General features: G+C 41.0%; 1 protein-coding gene across 3 annotated transcripts in view; it reads right to left on the bottom strand.

The window, feature by feature from the left end:
- The window catches only part of TRPM6 (transient receptor potential cation channel subfamily M member 6), a 160,181-nt gene that overhangs the window by 51,749 nt on the left and 92,724 nt on the right, over positions 1–15,708 (bottom strand). The gene's annotated exons all lie outside the window — the stretch shown is intronic.

Raw genomic sequence — 15,708 nt, 5'->3', positions numbered from 1 at the left:
GGAAATGTAGAATGGTACAGTCACTGTGGAGGACTGTTTGGCAGTTTGTAAAGAAATTGAATATAGATTTACCACATGACCTGATAATAACACTACTGGGTATATACCCAGAAGAACAGAGAGCAGGGCCATGAATAGACATCTGAACACCAGTGTTCATAATGGCATTATTCAGGATTGCCAAAAGTTGGAAACAACCCAGGTGTCCATCAACAGAAGAATGGATAAACAATCTGTGGTATATTCACAGAATGGAATATTATTCAGCGATAAGAAGAAATAAAGTCATAAAGCATATCACAACATGGATGAACCTGGAGGATATTATGTTGAATGAAGGAAGCCAACACAAAAGGACAAATAGTGTATGACTGTGCTACTATGAACTAAATATATTGTGTGACATATCGTACAATTCCATTTACATAAAATGTAACTATAAATCAATTTATAAAGATGAAATTAGATTAGTGGTTACATAGGGTTGGGCAGGGCATGCTAAGGGGTGTGGAGTTTTTCTTTTTGGGTAATGAAATTATTCTAAAAATTTTTATGGTAATGAATGCACAATATTGTGATTATACTAAAAGCCATTGATTATAAACTTTGGATAGATTGTGTGGTATGTGAATATATCTCAATAAAACTGCTAAATAAATAAATTATTGTGCAAGAATAACCAGACACAGCAGCTGTGTACAGCAGGGGAAACACAACTAGATTGAGAGGTGTAGAATTTTCTTGTTTGTCCATTTTTTGTTTATTGTTATTTTTATCGAAATAATGAAAATGTTCTAATAATGATTGATGAATGCACAACTATGTGATTATACGAAATACTGTTGACTGTACACTTTAGATAAATTGTATGCTTTATTAATATGTACCAATAAAATTTGATTTGTTTTTTAAAAAATGGGAAAAAGACATAAATAGACATTTTTTCAAAGAGGAAATATGTGTGACAAAAAAGCACATTAAAAGACGTTCAACATCACTAGCTATTAGAGAAATGCAAATCAAAACCACAATAAGATATCCTGTCACACCTATTAGAATGGCCACTATTTAAAAAAAAAAACAAAAAAAACCCAGAAGACTGCAAATGCTGGAGAAGGTGTGGAGAAATAAGAATGTTTATTCACTATTGGTGGGAGTATAGAATGGTGCAGCAACTGTGGAAGACTGGCAGTTCCTCATGAAGTTAAATACAGAGCTGCCACATGATCTGGCAATTCCATTCCCAGGAATATACTCAGAAGAACTGAAGGTAGGCTGTGAATAGACATTTGCATACTGATGTTCATAGCAGCATTATTCACAACTGCCAAAAGATCGAAACAATCCAGGTGTCCATCAACAGATGAATGGATAAACAAATTGTGGTATAGTCATATACTAGAATATTATTCAGTTGTAAGAAGAAATGAAGTCATGATGTACATGGCAACATGGATGAACTTGGAGGATATTAGGTTGAGTGAAGGAAGCCAGGCACAGAAGGTCAAATATTGTATGATCTCACTAATATTGACTAAATATAATGAGCAAAGTCACAGAGTTAATAGCTAGAAGATTGTTTGCCAAAGATAGAATGAGGATAAAGAATAGAGAACAGTGGCTTACTTTGTTCAGAATTGGTAATAATGTTCTTTGTGAATGCTTGGAATTAGATAGAGGTGATGATAGCACTTGAGAGTGAATGTGATTAGCAGTGCCAATATGAGGGTGTGATTGTGGTTGAAAGGGAGAGTTCGGGGTTGTGTATGTCTCTGAAAGGCTAAGGGATAAACAGGACTGTATAGTATGGGGAACCCTGTTGCAGACATGCAGAGTGTGATTAGTGGTACAAATTCGATGAAGCAGAACAGGTGTACGTTATTGTTACAAGACATTAATAATAATGTGGTGTCTGAAAAATGCACCTAAAGGGGAGCAGATGTGGCTCAAGCAGTTGAGCGCCTGTTTCCCATATGGCAGGTACCAGGTTCTGTTCCTGGTGCCTCCTAGAAAAAACAAAAACAAACAATAAGCAAAACAAAAGAAAAAAAGCAACTCAGGAGAGCCCCTATGGCTCAGTGGTTGAGTGCCAGCTTCCCACATACAAAGTCCGGGGTTTAATCCCCAGCCCCCAGTACTTACAAAAAAAAGAAATGCACCGAAAGCAACTATATATTATAGTGAATAATAATATATTTTTTCATCAATTAAAAAAAAGACAAAATTATCATAAGTGACAGAAATCAGCACAAAATGCTGCATATTGTTTGACTCCATTTATATAATATGCAAATATTAATAAATTTATAGAGATGGAATTAGAGTAGTGAATATGTATGGCAGGGGATGGATAGAGGGATTGAAAGCTAACAGCTAAAGGGTTTTTTTTTCTTTTTGGAGTAATAAAAACACTCCATATTGACTGTGGTGATGAATGCACTGTGATTATACCAAAAATCTACTGGACGTACACTTTGGATGGATTGTATGGTAAATGAACAAATCACAATAAAATTGCTTAAAAAACTAAAAAGAAAATATTTGAATCAGACAATAAAGAAGTTTCTTGATGAAAAAAGAGGGCCATATATTCAGAAAAAGCCTGAGGTAAATTGTTAAAAATTATTTTGCACACCTTAACCCAAGATTTTGATGTCAAGTTGTTGATTCATGTGAAAGTACAAGACATCTTCAGCTAGGCAAGTGCTACACCAATTTACCATTCACTAACCTTTCCTGAATTAAGTACTTAGAGATGTCCTTATGCCTTAAGACATGAGTCAAAATCAATAACTCAAGAATGGGAGCATCAGAGTGTAAACAGACCAAGTAATCATCTAAGACAACTAAACACAGAATGTTACCCATTAAGAACTAATTGGGGGAAGTGGACTTGGCTCAATGGATAGGGCGCCCGTCTACCACATGGGAGGTCCGCGGTTCAAACCCAGGACCTCCTTGACTCGTGTGGAGCTGGCCCACGCAAAGTGCTGATGCGCACAAGGAGTGCCCTGCCATGCAGGGTTGTCCCAAGCGTGGGGGAGCCCCACGTGCAAGGAGTGCACTCCATAAGAAGAGCCACCCAGCGCGAAAAAAGTGCAGCCTGCCCAGGATTGGCACTGCACACAGAGAAATGATGCAGCAAGATGATGCAACAAAAAGAGACACAGATTCCTGGGCTGCTGACAAGAATGGAAGTGGACACAGAAGAACACACAGTGAATGGACACAGAGAGCAGACACCTGGGGGGGGAGTAAATAAATAAATAAATTTTTTAAAAAAAGAACTAATTGGTTGCAAGATCCAAAAGCAACCTGAAAAAGAAATAATAAATTTCCATATTACTTTAAGAATGAGAAGAGAAGTTAAAAAGGTAAATTTTTGTTTATATTATGTTACTAGAATAACAATGTTTTAAAAAAAAACACGGGAAGCAGACTTGGCGCAGTGGTTCTACCACATGGGAGGTCCGCGGTTCAAACCCTGGGCCTCCTTGACCCGTGTGGAGCTGGCCCATGCGCAATGCTGATGCGCGCAAGGAGTGCTGTGCCACACAGGGGTGCCCCTGCGTGGGGGAGCCCCACACGCAGGAAGTGTACCATGTAGGGAGAGCTGCCTAGCATGAAAGAAAGTGCAGCCTGCCCAGGAATGGCACCACACACACAGAGAGCTGATACAAGATGACACAACAAAAAGAAACACAGATTCTCATGCTGCTGACAACAACAGAAATGGACAAAGAAGAGGTAGCAAATAGACACAGAGAACAGACAACTGGGGGGGGGAGGGGGAGAGAAATAAATAAATAAATCTTTAAACAACACCACCACATAGGACTGTACAACACAGATAGTGAACCCCATTGAAACCCTATTGAATATAGTTATAATATAATTATAATAATACTGTTTCATCAATTTGAACAAAGTTACCACACTAACACAAAGTGTTAATAATAGGGAAAATTGTGTGTTCAAGGGGATGGAGGGTTCATGGGAACTCTGTATTTTCTGCACAATTTATCTGTAAAACCACAACTTCTCTAATAAAAAAAAATTTTTTAAAGAATGACAGGACAGTTGTCAGGGAGAGGAATAAATCAGAAGACAATATCCTAAAAAGTAATTGCATGGGGAAGCAGATGTGGCTCAAGCAGCTGGGCTCCCACCTACCACATGGAAGGTCCCAGGTTCAGTTCCTGGAGCCTCCTAAAGAAGACGAGCAGGACAGCAAGCTGCCGTGACATGCTGGTGCAGCAAGCTGATGCAGGGAGATGATACAAGAAGAGACACAGTGAGGAAAGATAATGAGAGACACAAGAAACAGGAAGCAGAGGTGGCTCAAGAGATTAGATGCCTTCTTTCCACACAGGAGGCCCTGGGTTTGGTTCCCAGTGCCTCCTAAAAAGAAGATGAGCAGACAGCAAGCACAAACAACAAGGAGGGGAGAAATAAAAGTAAATAAATAAATCTTTAAAAAATAAAAAAAAAATAGATAAAAGTAATCGCAGGGAGCAGGTGTCACTCAGTTGGTTGAGCACCTGCTTCCCATGTACAAGGTCCTGGGTTCAATCCCCAGTGCCTCCTAAAAAAAAAAAAAGTAATTGCTTTTATGGAGAACAAAGTTTCTCTCTAAAATCAGATCCCTTTCTCACATACACAACAAATTTCGAATGGATAAGAGATTTATATGTAAAAAAAAAGTGAAACCAAAACATACCAATCTACAAGAACTAGAACATGAGTAAATTCCTCCATAACCTGGAAAGTAAGAGAAACCTGCCTATGTCTGATTCAAAGCCCAGCAGGAATCAGGAGAAATACTGAGAACTTTCACTGTTAAAAAATGTAAGGTTAGAGAACCAGCAAGAAGGCAGCAGAGTAATTAGCTCCTAGAGTCAGCTCCTGTTACAGAGCAGTTAGCAAACACCCAGAGCTCTCTGGAGCTAGCCGAAGCACCTGTTTGGGGACTCCAGGAGGCCAGAAGAGCATCCTGCAATGTCCTTGAAGGAACGGAAGGAGGAGACTGCCTGTCTGCAGAGAAGACTCATAAGTAGAGCGCTCCACGCCACAGAGGCCAGTGCCCATCCTCCACTGGAGGCACAAGCTGCCTCGGGAGCTGTCCCGCAGCTGGAATTGAAAGCTCCACTTCCCCAAAATGGGGGAGGAAGAAATAGTTGGGCACCAATTTCCGCTATGATGAGGAAATTCAGTGGGTTACAGTATGATCCTGAGAACAGCTAAGGTTTGAGCCTGTCCAGGTCAGAAAGAGGCTGGAAGCTGCCATCTTAACAACGCGCCTGGCATGAAGGGAAGCGGGGCGGACTGAGAATCCCAGTGCTGGTGGGGACCGGCTTCTTCCCATCCAGAACAGAGTGCATCTCTAGCCTAGGCCCTAGAGCCAATTCCAGCAGGGAGGAAGCTGCAGGGACCTGCACCAGCCTCTCCAGGAAGTTACTGGCCAAGTCGTGGAGGCTGGTGATTATCCTACTCTGGCAGCACAAGCCACCCCAGGAACTATTCTGTGGCTGGAATTGGAAGCGCCATTTCCCAGAAACGGGTGGAGGAGATGACTGGCTGCCGATTTTGGCTACTGATTGGTAAACTTGGCTGGCTAAGAGATAACCCTGGGAACAGGGGGATGTGAGAAAGCCCAAGTCAGAATGAGGCCAGTAGCCACCATTCTGACTCTATCCCCAGCCTGAGGGGAAGCCAAGCTGACTGAAACTCTCAGCGTTGGCAGGAATCCGTTTCTTTCACACAGATCAGCCTGCAGTCCTAGCCTAGGCTTCAGCTCTGCTTCTGGCAGGGAGAAGGCTGAGGAGCCCTGCACCAGCATATCCAGGTAACTGAGGGTAACTTTGGCTGGCACAGACTGAAAATCAGAAGTCTACCAGGGCAACTGCGGTCATCTTGGACCCACACTGCGCAGATTGCTGCCCACCTGCAATTCCATCCCCGGCCAGGCAGGAGAGAAAGGTTAGTCTCTCTGGGCAACTGCAGTCTGGACCTGCACTTGGATTATTCCACGCAGCAGCTATGACTCTGTCCCTACCCCTGGCAAAGAAGAAAATCAGAAGTAGCTTCATTGGTCCCTGGTGCAATAAGGGCAGCTTGAGCCTCCACAGCTTACAGCACCAACTACATGCTTGGCTCCTACTGCACAACCAGGAAGGGAGAAAGGATAGGAAATCCTAAACTAAACAGAAAAACTGCACCCAGAAAAAATACACTAGTAAGCCAGATGCGAAGACACCAACAAAAAATTACAATCCACTCCAAGAAACAGGAAGCTGTGGCCCAGTTAAAGGAACAAGATAAGCCTCCAGATAACATAAAGGAGTTGAGACAACTAATCATAAATGTTCAAACAAATCTCCTTCATAAATTCAATGAGATGGCTAAAGAGATTAAGGATATTAAGAAGACACTGGATGAGCACAAAGAAGAATTTGAAAGCATACATAGAAAAATAGCAGATCTTATGGGAATGAAAGGCACAATCAATGAAATTTAAAAAACATTGGAATCATACAATAGCTGATTTGAGGAGGCAGAGGAAAGGATTGGTGACCTTGAAAAAATGGTCTTTGAAAGTGAATATACAAAAGAACAGACGAAGAAAAGAATGGAAAATTGAACAAGGTCTCAGGGAACTAAATGACAGCAAAAGGCATGCAAACATACATGTCATGGGTGTCCCAGAAGGAGAAGAGAAGGGAAAAGGGGCAGAGGAATATTTTAAGAAATAATGGTAGAAAATTTTCCAACCCTACTGAAGGTCATAGATATCCCTGTCCAAGAAGCACAATGTACTCCCATTTGTAAAAATCTGAATGGACCAACTCCAAGACACATACTGATCAAAATGTCCAATGCCAAAGACAAAGAGAGAATTCTGAGAGCAGCAAAAAAAGAGCAATGCATAACATATAAGGGATATCCAATAAGATTAAGTGCTCAATTCTCACCAGAAACCATGGAGGCAAGAAGACAGTGGTCTGATATATTTAAGGTACTACAAGAGAAAAACTTCCACCCAAGAATCCTATATCTAGCAAGACTGTCTTTCAAAAATGAGGCCAAAATTAGAATATTCACAGATAAACAGAAACTCAGAGAATTTCTAAGCAAGAGACCAGATTTTTAGGAAATACTAAAGGTTGTGCTAGAGCCTGAAAAGAAAAGACAGGAGAGGGGAGTCTGGAAGAGAGTCTAGAAATGAAGAGTATATCAGTAAAAGTAACTAAAAGTGTCAAAAGAATGGTGAAAATGAAATATGACAGATAAAACTCAAATAGTCAGGAATAAACTTAACCAATGATGTAAAGCACTTATATTCAGAAAACTGCAACTCAATGTTCAATCAAGAAAGCCCTAAATAACTGGAGGAACATTCAATGCTCATGGATTGGAAGACTAAACATCATTAAGATGTCAATTCTACTCAAATTGATATACAGATTTAATGCAATCCCAATAAAAATTCCACCAGCATTAAAGAAAAAATTGAAAACATGATCATTTTTATTTGGAAGGGTAAGGAGTCCTGAATAGCCAGAAACATCATAAAAAGGAAAAGTGAACCCTCATCTCCAGACTTTAAATCATAATACCTACCTATAGAGGTAAAAACCACATGGTACTGGCCTAAAGACAGACACAATAAACCAATGGAACCAAATTTATGGTTCAGAAAACAGACCCTCACAGGTATGGTCAAGTGATTTTTGACTAGCCTGTCAAACCCACACAGCTGGGGCAGAACACTCCATTCAACAAAAGGTGCCAAAAGAATTGGATATCCTTAGCTAAAAGAAGGAAAGAGGACCCCTATCTTATCCAAAAATTAACTTAAAATGGATCAAAAAACTAAAAATAAAAGCAAGAACCATAAAACTTTGAGAAGAAATTATTGGAAAATACCTTCAAGACCTGTAGGTGGTGGATTCTTAAAGGAGATAAGAGGTGGACTGAGTGGACTACTGATGTTTAATGTATGTAGAAGTTTTAATTAGCTTAACTGTAAAAGTGTGAAAATGTATAGAGTGGATGGTAACACACAGTGAGTAACAGCTAGTTTATAAATGGGGATGTGACTGAAAATGGTAGTCTAGGTATGTAAATCTCAATTGACAGAATGCTAGAGAATAATCTAGGAACTGAATAGCCCAGTAAACCAAGAGGTGGATGAGAATTGTGGTTAATGGTACAGATGCAAGAGTGTCCTTTGTTAGCTAGAGTGGATGTATGTCACCACTGCAGGGTGTTGGGAATGTGGAGAAGCATGGGAAAAATACAGCTGGAGTGACCTATGGACTGTTGTTAGAAGTAATAATATAATATTCTTGCATCCATGCGAAAGATATACTGTGATGATACTGAGGCAGTATGGAAAATGTCAACCAAATGTACACTATGGACATGGTAACAATCACATATTATTTTAGCTGTAGCAAAGGACACATCACATTGTGGTATGTTGATGGAGGGGTGTTGTTTGGGAATTCTGAACATGTGCATGATTGTTTTATAAGTTTACAACTTCTGTCACAAAAAATATATTTAAAAAAAATAATAGGGTGGGTTGCAGGAAAAACACACCAAACGTAAGAAAAGGACTAATATTACTAGAAAGATTTTGACCATATTCTTTCATAATTTGTGACAAACGTCTCATGACAATGCAAGGTGTTGGTGGAGGGTTGATGTGTGGGACCCCTGTATGATGTTATGCATGTTTGCTTTGTAAGTTCACAACTTTTACTATATACTTAATTGTTCATGTATGTTCATATATAAATGATATAAAGAAAGCAATTGGATTGGTTAGGGGAAAAATAATTTGTTTAGTAGTAGTATTTTGACAATGCTCTTTAATCATTAGTTAAAAAGGTTTAACAACAATGCAAGTTATTGGTGGTAGAGTGAGTTATGAGAGTCCTGTATGATGTTATATGTTTGTTTTGTAAGTTCACAACTATTATTATACACTTACTGTTTTTGTATGTATATGTATGAGGGACATATTTCAATAAATTTAAAAATATATATCTAAGTTTTGGGGGACTTCCACTTCCAGAAAGATGGAAAGTAGAAGCACTTTTCCTTATTCCTGCCACTAAGTACAATGAATAACCCTGAACATTATCTAGAAAACAAACATAAGATGGCTCTGAGAGGTGGAGAAAAGAAGGCAAAAAGCTAGGGACCTCAGGACCTGAGGAAGGACAAGGCAGCGAGCTCCCTGGTTTTCTTCTTCTCCCACATCCCAGGCTTGGTGCTGGAGAAGCCAGCAATTCAGAAATGCCAACAGGCACAGAGAGACAGAGTGGGGTGAAAGCCTGGTCTTTCTAGCCAAAAGACCAGGAAAGGGGCAGCCTAGCTGACAAAGAAGTTTTAGAAAATGACCGCCCTCTCCAAAGAAACTTAGACAACACTGCGGCTGCAGCCCGACCAGCAAATAGGAGACTAGACTTTCATCCTCTCCAGCCTGTAACCAAGCAGCATAAACCAGGAAGCCAGAGGAGCAGTTCTCAAACAGTGCTGAGCAATAAGCTCTTCAGAAATTTTCCAAATCACCCCATTCATCAACGTAGATTGCAGGTCTAGAGCGAAGTTTATCAATTTCATTTAGAGAAAGAGAGAGAGAAAGAGAAGAAAATGTTGGTTAATAGTTACATGTATATATCATTACAAATATCTCTGTATGGGGATGGATTATCTACGCTTAAGAATCAATTGAATAAGTTGCAAATATACCAAATTCTACTCTAGAAAAAGAAATTTGAACACAAAGATTTTAAACGAGTCAAACTGGAAAATTATTATTCTAACAAATAAGGTGAGGCATTGGTATCCTTCATAAATTGAAAGTTTATACAAATTCTTGAGGAAAAAAATGCAAAGACTCCAAAGGACTCCAATGGCGAATTCACAAACGATAAAGTACAAAAGATCAGGAAACAAGGTAAAATATTCAACCTCATTAGGTAATCAGAGAAATGATAATGAAGATAACAATGAGTTCTTCTACAATATAACATTTTTTACCTGGCAAATTTTTAAAAGGTCAAAAACAACTAGATGATGGCAAGAATGCAATACTGGGACATTTAATAAGGAACCTTACATAAGGAAACTTATTCCTTATGTAACATAATTTCACTATGCTGAAACAAAGATATTCCTTACACTATGGGGTAGATAATTATGCAGTCATTTAAAATCACATACTGTTGATAGTAATTTTCTTTGCCTATTTTGGTAGGAGGAGGGGTGTGGAGGTCTTTTATGTTGCACATTGTTCCTTCTTAAATTTGGCATAAAAATATTGTAAATAGAGAAAGAATAAAGGTTAAAATATGTGTACGCATAATATTTATCTCAAGAAATAAGTTTGATGTGTAAGGAGAAAGTATATATATATATAATTGTATAATTTGAACTAAAAATACAAAGAGGACCATAGAGAAAAAAGTCAGAATTTTCAGTGTGATATGGCTTATGACATTGGGTGGTTTTTCTTTCTTTCCTTCCTCTGCTTCATGCTTTTATTTGATGGTGGCAGGGGAATACATTATAATTTTTCAGTTATGAAATCTTTGATAAGTAGGGATAAAAATGGGAAAAGGGGGGTGGTGGGAATCTAACCAAAGCTTTCATGGTTAATGTGCCTATTTGCAGAAATAAAGAATGATCCCTGGGAGCTGACGTGGCTCAGCAGTTTGAACACTGGCTTCCCACATACAAGTGCCAGGTTCAAGTCCCAGCCCCAGTACCTAAAAAAAAAAAGACTGATCCCCCGTCTTACTTAGGACCGGGAGGAAGCAGTGGTTAAACATAGGGTGCTGGGTACTCATCTGCATCAAACTTCCCAAAATAATGTTAGACTTTTCCCTCACTAGAACACATCTCAAGTCACATGGATTGTGAGATCTTCCATTTCTTCTTTCTGGGAGCTTTCTGGGTAGGAATTAAAGAATAAAGATGATGGCATTTTTAATTTTCATTCTATTCTATGTGAGTGAGGCCCTCTCTTTCTTGCTTCTGCTATAGACTTCAACTTCTGTAACTCAAGAGAGGCTTCAGAAATACTTCCTGATCCTCCGGAACCTGCAAAACCAGAAGTGGCAAGTTTGATGGAAGAAAGAGCACAAAATGTATGTGTATTCCCTTCCAAATATGCTTAATTAGAGCCTCTCCACCTGGTGTACTGTTTCATCTAACTCAAAAGCAGTACGGTCTGAACAGTAAATGGAGACTCATTAACTTCCATTAGCAGCAGACACGTCGAATGGATACAAAAAAGCAACTCTTCACAGCAACAGGTAACACATGATAACAGAAGCCTGTTAGACAAATAGCCTGGCTGTCTTCAAATTGGGTCCTCTTGCTTTTATAGGCACTTATTATCTAAAGCTCAATGTCCTGCGAAGCATGTTTTAATTATATTCCTAGACCACAAACCATGTTAATTTAATCCAGCCCTTCAGTCTTTCTGACATGTAAAATAACTTCTTATCATTTTAGTTTCCTCTGAGGAAGGTATGAGAGTAGATGGAAGACAAGCGCAGATATTGTATACTCATCATCACCACCACCACCATCAGCAGCAGCAGCACAATATTCACTGAGCATTTACTATGTGCCAGGCATTTTACAAAGGCTCCACATGTATTATTTAATTTAATCCATGTAACAGCCCTACAGGGTAGGTGTGTTTGCTTTTTAGCAGCTAAAACATATACTATGCCATGGGTTGGTTCAACAGGAGTTGACTGGCTCATGGGTTCATTGCAAGAGGCTTGCTTGTCCCCAGGTCAGTGTGTCTCCTGGCTGGCTGGCCATCTGTGGAGTCCCTTTACTTTTCTGTCACATGACAATGCATGTGGTGGCGTCTTCCCCTTTATCTTCCAGGTTCTATTGATTTCTAGCTTCTGGCTGCTCCCTGGGGCTTCTCTCTCTGTGCCCAATTTCCTTTACTTACAAGGACTTCAGGCATATTGGTTTAAGACCCCTCATGCAATCTGGACACACCTTAACTAATAACCTCTTTCAAGGCCTTATCTACAAATGGGTTCATACTCACAGGACCAGGGGTTAGGATCTGGACATGCCTTTTGTGGGGGCATGACTCAGTCCCCAAGAATAGGCATTGGTATTATCGCTTTCACAAAAAAGAGGTGCAGTTACGTGGCCTGAGTCACGTGGCTGGTGGGTGATGGAGTCAGGCTAGAAACCCAGCCAGCCTGACTCCTTGTTTGATGGCATGAACCACTGTGCTCTAGTACCTTTTCTCATCTGAGGTCTAGGGCAGGCTTCTCTGGAGGGTCTTAGAGTCTCATGAAGTAGTAAATGAATTACAACAACGTTTCCCATGCTGAGAGGAATTCAAAGATGCTCCTCAAAAAGAGAGCATGATGATGGAAACCACTAAAACTATAACTCTTTATTGTCAGATCACATTGCACAATGTGGTAGCTTGAGTCTTGCGGACCCAGAAAATTATGTTCTTTAAATTGGCCCTTTCCTGTCAGTGTGAGACCCTTTGATTGGACTGGATTCAGTTGAGGGCCATTTTTGGACTATTTCAGTGGGGCATAACCCAGAGGGCTAGCTAGAGTCCTTTAATAACAGGAGAAAAGAGGCAGCAGACACAGAGAAAAACTCCTGGAAGCTGAGAAAGAAAGCCACAGATGGAGCAGCCAGAAACTGAAAGCAATGGAGCCTGGAGGAGAAGGCAGAGGTGGGCAGATGCCACCACTGTGCCCTGCCATGTGCCTGGTCGCCCAGAGCTGCAGCTCAGGAGAAAGCATCTCCTGATGAAGCCTTGATTTGGATATTTTTCTTGGCCTCAAAACTGTAAGCTTTGAAGCTAATAAATCCCCACTGTAAAACCCAGCCCATTTCTGCTATATTGCCTTGGCAGCCTTTAGCAATGAAAGCACACATTATGTTAAAGTGTTTTTAGACAATGCAGCATTTTCCAAATATGACTTACCCAAACATGCCTAATATGGAGGGCTGTCTGATAACATCTTGCACCACTGAACAGAGATAGGGAAATGCTGCTTACACTACTAGAGTCAAAAAGAAGCCAGCAATCAAAACAGGGAGAGTTGGACCTAACAAATTATATTCAGTGGGAAAAGATATAAAAAGCCTTAAATGTTCCTTTCTTTTTCCTCTTTCTTCATTTCCTTAATTCTATCAGGTGATCTCTTCTTTAGAAGTAGGCAAATACACAGTATCTTTTTAACTTCCTTTCCCTCTCTCTTTAAAACATTTGTTACCTGAAAAAAGTACCCTTCCCTCCCTCCCATACTCATTTACCAGCTCCCTGGAAATAATTTCACTAAGGATAATAATATAAAGAGGAGTACCGGAAAGGCAGCTCCGTCAAAGAGGAAAGTTGATTGATTATGTTTTGAAGTTAAATTCTAAATTCCAAAGCAAATTCTAAATACCTTGAAAGTATTCAGATTATTTTTTCAGAAGCTAGTAACAAACAACCACAACCAATCTCCACCAGCTTGGGCATTCCCTACAGCCCCCTGAGAAGTGCCTCTACAAGGTTATCTGCAAGTCTTCTCTATCTATTTTCTAATCCTTCCCTACTTAAATCCCAAAGGAAAAATCCAAGAGAAATACGATACATAATGATTAATTGTTGTTAGCCTTTTTTTTCTTTTTATCATTGAAATACTTGTTTGTAAATCCCTGGTTCTTAGTTTTTCACTCCCTATTACCCTGGTTCAGGATGCATCTTCTCCTAGTTTTTCCTATTCTCCTCCCATCTATTCTCTTCAGTCTTCCCCCGAGTTCCTTTTCCTCTGCCCAGTATATATGTTTGTACCTCCCTGAGTTCTATCCTCAGCCCACAGAGTTTCCTCACTCAGCTTGCTTCCTGGGCATAATCACTGCCTCTGTCATAGTTTTAATTTCTCACAAAAGGCAGATGACTCCTAAATCTCTTTGTCCAGTTTCCCCCTAGATCTTGAGTTTGTATACGAAAAGCCTCCCAGACATCTCTGGATAAATGTGCCACAAGAATCTGAAGCCAAGATCCATTTCTGTCCCCACATTTTTTCCTCCATGAACATCCTCTAGCTCAGCAGTGCCGCCTTTTACCCAGTTACCCCTGCTACAGATGTGAGAGCCATCCTGAACTCCATCTCCTCCCTCAGCTCCACATCCAGTCATTGATACAACTCTCAAATCTCCCACCCTAAATAATCTGTGCTTCATGCCCTCCTATCCATCCCACCACCACTGGCATTGGCAAGGCTTTGGGACTTCTCCATCTTCTGTATCACTCTCTACAGAGGTCACCCGGGTTCCAATTCTGACCTCTCAAATCCACACTGTAACAGAGGTCCAAGGTAAATCTGTCCATACTGGCCACCTGAAATCCTGCCTTTGTTTATTGTTTAAATTAAGGTGTCTTCCATAAACTTATTCTGGTTCATAATCTGGATACTATCTTGTCCCAATCTTGTCTATTTATTCCACTTTTCTTAAGGTTTGGAAGGGAACTATCATTTAAAAAGAAATTATAGGGTAGCAGATTTGGCTCAACTGATAGAGCGTCCACCTACCACATGGGAGGTCCAGGGTTCAAACCCAGGGCTTCCTGACCCATGTGGTGAGCTGGCCCATGTGCAGTGCTGATGTGTGCAAGGAGTGCGGTGCCATGCAGGGGTGTCCCCTGCACAGGGGAGCCCCATGCGCAAGGAGTACACCCCGTATGGAGAGCCACCCTGCGCAAAAAAAGTGCAGCCTGCCCAAGAATGGCGCCAAGAATGGAGAGCTGACGCAGCAAGACGACGCAACAAAAAGAGACACAGATTCCTGGTGCTGCTGACAAGAATACAAGCGGACACAGAAGATCACACAGCAAATGGACACAAAAAGCAGACAACTAAGGGCACAGGGGGAGGAGAGAGAAATAAATAAATAATAAATCTTTAAAAACAGGAAAAGAAATTATACTCCCAATTTGTGGAGTCTATGTTTACGTAATCGTACGCTATCTACGGCCTTTGTCTCAAGACCAGCTGTGTCCCCACCGCCATCTACATGCTCTTGTTCCCTGGCCATATTCTCTCCCGTTCCACTGTAGGCAGGAGGCGTGGGCCCTACATCAAGGACTTCGCTTCTTCGCTTCAGTGAACAGCCTCCTCCCTCCTGCGCTATCTGCGGTTCCTTCCTAGCTGGCCGAGCATTTCCAGGACCATAGGAACTTGCTTTATTATCGCCACGTGAAACAACACAAAAGAACTTTCTTGTCTCCATATCCTCCTTGCTTCCCTTCACAGGAAAACTTCTAAGAAAAAAAAAAGCCACCTGTAACTGCCGTCTCCACTCTTCCTCCTCACCTCTCTTCACCTACTTCAGTGAGGCCGCACCAACTTCGCTGCAGGAAAATGCTGGCCGAGGTGACCTCCGTGAGCCACCTCCCGCGGTCACGCTGCACTCTAACCCCCGCGGGCAGGGCCCTGCCTGCTGCTCCTGGGCACACCACGCTGCTCTGGGCATCCGCATGTGCTGTTCCTTCTGCCAGGCGTGCTCTCCACCAGATGCCCCTGCTGTCTCCCTCCCCTCAGTCAGGGCTCTGCTCACCTGGTCACCTCCTCAAACTCCCCAGAGCAGCCTTCTGACCTTCCAGAACCAGCCCCCAACTGTGCCAGATCACCCGCCACCATC

This window comes from Dasypus novemcinctus, chromosome 8 (genome assembly GCF_030445035.2).
Source record: "Dasypus novemcinctus isolate mDasNov1 chromosome 8, mDasNov1.1.hap2, whole genome shotgun sequence".
Lineage (NCBI taxonomy): Eukaryota > Metazoa > Chordata > Mammalia > Cingulata > Dasypodidae > Dasypus > Dasypus novemcinctus.
Note: the sequence above shows the minus strand (reverse complement) of the source record. Positions and strands in the feature narration are given on the sequence as shown.